This window comes from Pteropus medius, unplaced genomic scaffold (genome assembly GCF_902729225.1).
Source record: "Pteropus medius unplaced genomic scaffold, Ma_sr-lr_union100, whole genome shotgun sequence".
Classification (NCBI taxonomy): domain Eukaryota; kingdom Metazoa; phylum Chordata; class Mammalia; order Chiroptera; family Pteropodidae; genus Pteropus; species Pteropus medius.
In genome coordinates this window covers 23,227,749-23,233,492 of record NW_024349801.1, presented here as the reverse complement: position 1 = coordinate 23,233,492, position 5,744 = coordinate 23,227,749, and the positions used below count along the sequence as shown (strand labels likewise).

Here is a 5,744-nt window from a genome sequence, read left to right as displayed (position 1 = left end):
ATATAAGATGCTGGCAAAATTCACTATGCTTACTGGCTTAGCTGACCATCACACCAAACAGGAAAGATTTTTATGAAGGAAAGTCTTTTAAATATGTGGCTGACTGCTAATAGATGAAACCAATTACCCAAGAAATTAAAATAAATAGATGGTTAGTCATCACTGCCTGGATATAACAGCCTGTTTGTGACTAGGACTTCTTCCTGCAATATACCCTCTGAGGACAAATACCCAAGTTCTAAAGAAAATTAATAACTCATAATTTCTTTCACTAGAAATTACACTTGATGGACCCTTTTTCATCTCTGTAATCTACCAAGATGGTAGTTTATATGGAACTTTAGCATACTCTGTATGTGTTCCTTGAACCAACCAGTATGAAGTCAATTCTTATTTTCCTGAACCATTTTCAAAAGTTTTTGAGCAATCAGCTTGGCCATTAAATCAATCCGATGAGTTCTTAAAACAGCCTGAAACATTGGATCAAGTATATTTGGAACTAATGCTTAAATCACATGAACATTTCCCTGATCAACGAATTAATAGAGCAATCCCAAAAGCCTGAGTAATTTGTTTCAGATGTAGTACATAAAGGTATTGGAATCATTCATACGTTTATGATGGACATCAAATTTGTATTATGTCAACGAAAAAGCGAAGAGGAATGGAATTTTTTAATGTGTGTGGAAAGTTTCTGGAAAAAGTCTCTAGGTTGGCAACTTGAGAAGCAGAATTCGATATCCTTTCAAAATAACCATTAGTTAAAATTTAGATATTATTTAGAAACGCCGTTTCCTAAAATGTGTTTGTGCTCATACAAGTCCCAGGAGATGCTACTAAAATGGGAAGAGGGCCAAAGAAGAGGAGCTTTGTGTCAATTTTTTTTTTCAGGAAACAGCATATTTTAGCCTCTTTTTGGAGAGTCCCTGGCTATGTGTATTTCCGTATTAAGGTTTCTGAGAAGTCCTACAACAAAGAAAACTAACCCTAATTCAGCATCATCCATATTTATTTGATTAATGAAACTTATTTGTGCCTAACACTTATTCCACACAATATATATTCAAAAACACCAATAGATACTAATCTCTCTCTTATGGATAGAAAGTTTGAACAATGTACCCAAGATGACATGAGCATTTAGTTGAAGAGTTAGGAGTCCTGAATCCTAATCAAGGATACTTCCTGGGATAATCTAATAAAGAGTAAAGTCATCTAAATAATACCCCCCAAATTATACAAAATTTTTAAATAATAAAAAAACAGTAATTTAGGAATTATCAAGAGACCTAAGAATATTTAGATTTTGTCCTTCTCTCTGGTTTAGGAATAGATCGATGGTGAATAGGACAAATCAGGTAGAGATTCCACACTATACATCAGATAACATTACCTCACTCTGCTTTAAACCAAAAGTCCCTCTCCATTTCCCTCTACTTTCTCATTATCCATATTAATATTGCAGTTCTAAGCTCAACTCACCACCAAAAAAAAATTGTTTTTAATAAAAAACTGGGCTGAGATCACAGAGACAGTGATGAGACTGAGATTTTGATAACCCAGAGGGTTCTCTTCCTTACGTCATGCTTCCAATTATACATCAGCACTTGTGGGAGACCCTCAGGAAAGTCGCTGTCTGTGCCCGAGACCCTCTGACTTCAGCATGTAACCATTTTTCCTTCCCATCAGAAGCGGATAGAATTAATAGACTATGACAATTGCCTATTGTTCTAAGCAAGTTATGCTATGATCCGTATGCCTCTTTCCCAGAAGATGGACGGCAGAGTGCAATGAGGAATGAGAATGTGTAATGTCTGCAACTTTCTTGTTAAAAATGCCTCTTTGTTTGGAAATTATGCTAGCTTGACTTTCTGTGTTCTATTAGATAGTATAAGAATCTCGATCCCCAGTGTCTCTGATAAAATTAGACTCATGATTGGGTGTCACCAAGGTCTCAGGATTTTCTGCCTTGAGGAAGCATAAAACAATGTTCAGAATATCTCCTCCCTTAAACAAGGAAGTTCTTCAGGCCTTCAGATACCCTGCTACAGAGCTTGGCATCCCATTTGTCACCTGTCCATCCACTACAGAGAGTCAAGTCAGCTGGGACTCAGAAACATTCAGGTTATCAAAGAACCCATCTTCAGGCAGAGGACTAGAAACTGTGTGAGTAATATCTGACTTTTTTTTTTTTACCTTAGTCTTGGCTAGCTTAATTTTTGATGGGGAATAAAAGTTAGTGACACACTTTGGGTTTCTCTGAAATCTTGATCTTATTTTAGATGATCTGGACTCAAAAAGATATCACCCAAATTCATGCAGTTTCTAAGTCAACATAATTACACTTTTTCACAGTAATTAGTTAAATACTTTATGCTTCTGTTTTAATAAACAGTGCATTTTTTTTATGGGGAAAAGTCTGATTTGTGGATATCTGCAAATTTCAATCATTAATGCTCGTTTATCCCTTGCACTTGCAAAAATTGCCTTCCTAGAACTCCAGAAAGAAACTAGGAAAGTGGAATAAAATAAACTATTATGTTTTTAGCACCTATCATGTGTTAGTCACTTTGCAAATTCTTCCATATATTATTATGACCAACCTTAGAAATGTAGTCTTCATTGTCATTACTATTACAGATGATGAAACTGAGAATCAGAAAGGATCATTTAGTCTATATAATCAGCATTTATTCCCTACAAGTTTAAAGGAGGAGAAAGAGGAGGAGAAATAAGAAAAGAAATTAAAGAAGCGGAAAGGCTAAAATAATCTAAACCCTGATCCTCAGAATGTGGCACACATCAGCATTACCTTGATGCTTGTTAGAAATGCAGAGTCTTAGGCCTCTCCTGAGTCAGAGCTCTTTGAACAAAATCCCAAGTGATTTGTATGAACTTTATTTATTATTTTATTTATTTTTTCATTTTTTTTAAGCGAGGCAACCCTCGGTTTGCAAGGACCTTGCAAGGACCTTGTCAGTTTACAATCCCTTATTTTTTATTTTTTATGCCTCCAGCACCTGGTCTTCCTAGGTGGTCTTCCATCCAAGTACTAACCAGGCCTAACCCTGCTTAGCTTTCAAGATCAGATGGGATTGGGCTTGTTCAGGGTAGCATGGCCATAGATGATTTATGTGCACTTTAAAGTGTAAGAAGTGGTGTCTACCTAATTAATCCCTGACCTAGAGGGATGGGAAAGGAGAGAAAGAAGAAAATCTCTATAAGCAAGATAGAGAGCAATGAAGTTGTGAGAAATAAAAGGATAAAGATCTTGAAGGCCATTATGTTGTGGCTGGGAGATGAAGAGGGTGGTTGGGAAGGTAGCATTTTAATGATTTTTTTCCTGTGGCTTTTAAATTAGATCGCCTTTTAATGTTCTTCAGGAGGATACACTACATTTTTAAATTTTATTTTCAATTATTCTTGATTTCTGGTGTGACCCTGGCCTTTCACTGTACCATGAAGCTGCCCAACTTTCAAGTAGGTTGTCACCTAATCAAGGTTGTTGAGCTTAATTGAATTTAAAGGCTATTTGTGATTTGCTGATCCTGCAAGAGGAGAATGGGTGCTCATGTCTTTCCCTCTCTTCCCTCAATTTATTTGGTGTGAGATATTTGGCCCTAAAAAACTTAATTTACTTAGAAAACTACACAGGAGTCAAATTTGAGATGGCAAATAGGGGCTCATAAACTGCTCAGAGTCTAGGGAGCCATGTCACTTAGCTTGTCCTCCTGTTTCCGAGGGGTCTCATAGAGCCTTGTTACTCAACATGCAAGACAGTGGACAAGCAGCATTGGCGTCACGTGGGAACTTGTTAGAAATGCAGCATCTAAGCCTCTTCCTTAGGCCCACTGAACCAGTATACACATTACTGTGATACTCAGGTAATTCATGTTCACCTGAAAAGTCTGACAATACTACCTTAGCAGTTTTCATATATATTTTTTTATAACTTCTTTTCTCAAATTGATCTCCCCTCCTGTCTTACTTAAGTCTGTTCAAGCTGCTATAACAAAATACCATAGACTGGGTGGCTTATAAACAACAGAAATTTATTTCTCACAGTTCCAAACATCTGAGATCAGGGTGCAGCTTGGTTGGACGAAGGCCCTCTTCTGCATTGCAAACTTCTCATTGTATCCTCACATGGTGGAGAGGGGAAGGGAGATTTGTGGGCTCTCTTTTATAAGAAAACTAGTCTTACTCAGGAGGCCCCTGTCTCATGAACTAATCACCTTCTAAAGGCCTCACCTCCTAATCACCTTGGTGGTTAGGTTTCAACATATGAATTGAAGGGGGTACATTTAGACCATAATCTCTCTCTCCCAAACCTGTCTTAGGCACACACCCAGGGACACGGTTAATTTCTGGCATATTTTTCAACAAATATCTCCCAGGCCAGACCTCTCAAAGTGCTTCAAGAGAGAGTGTGATTTTGAACAGATGCCAAGTGCAATTTTTGGCAGAGGTAGAGTAAAAATCCTGAATTATCTCCTCCAATTGTGCTGGAGGGCAAAGGAATGTTACCTTTTCTGGGTTTTGCTTACTTAATTATAAAGCCATTTATGCCATGTCTGTTCCAGCAAATCCGAGTCCGAATTTTGAATCTAAATATAAAAGATTTTACTCCTATCTAATTTGGACCCTTTGGAATTTTTAGAGTCAATATCTAGTTGGGTTTTAGTGATTCTGAGAGGAAGGTCTTCTTATCGTGGATACACAGAAAATGTCAGGCTTTACCATATGACCCAGCAATTCTACTCCAAAGCATATACTCAAGAACAATGAAAATATTGGTCCACACAAAATCTTGTGTATGAATGTTCATAGTGGCATTATTCATAATAGATCCTGAATGGAAACCACCCAAATATCCATTAACTGAAAAATGGATAAATTAAATGTGGTATATCTATACAATGGAACGTTATTTAGCCATAAAAAGGAATGCAAATTACTGATGTGTGCTATGATATGGATAAATCTCAAAAACATTACACTAAGTAAAGTAAGCCAGAGACTAAAGGTCAAATATTCTATGATTCTATTTATGTGACACACCTAAAAAAGGCAAATCCACAGAGACAGAAAGTAGATTAATAGTTGTCAGGAGCGTGGCTTGGGGAAGACTGGAGAATGACTCCTACCAGGTAAGAGATTTCTTAAAGCTGTGTTGAAAAATTGACTATGGTGATGATTGTACAACTCTGTGTATACACTAAAAAAGCGACTGAATCGTACACTTTAAAAGGATGAATTTTGCTCTATGTGAATTATATCACAATAAAGCTGTTTTTAAAAATGACTATCAGTAAAACAAGAGCAGCTCCATACATGAGGTGGAAGTCTGCTGGAGGGTTGTATGCAGCCCCTGTTCAGGACAAGAGACAATGAGAGATGCATCCCTCATGGGCATCAACTTTCATCTCACAGGCCCCAGCGTGGGTAGCTGAACTTGGAAGATGCTTCTTGGCAACCAAGATCCCAGAAGTGGAGGCGTTCTTGGAGTAACACTCTCATCTCGCACTGAGGCAGGTATTTCTGACACCAATCACTTTTTTTTTCCAAAATAAATCTCACTTAGTTTTTCACTAAGTCATTTTGCCATAATTAGGTGTCTAATGTGGTAATAGTAAAGAAGCTAAGCATTTTGGGAAATTTGCTATGAATTCTCCTGTTTCAAGTTTAGCTTCAGCCACCTGTGGGAGTTGCTAGACCTTGTGAAGATGCTGCTCCCCAAGTGA

General features: G+C 37.4%; 1 pseudogene; it reads right to left on the bottom strand.

Moving 5' to 3' along the window:
* Nucleotides 1–3,008: 3,008 nt before the first annotated feature.
* LOC120623149 (uncharacterized) lies at nt 3,009–3,127 on the bottom strand (annotated as a pseudogene).
* Nucleotides 3,128–5,744: the final 2,617 nt, after the last annotated feature.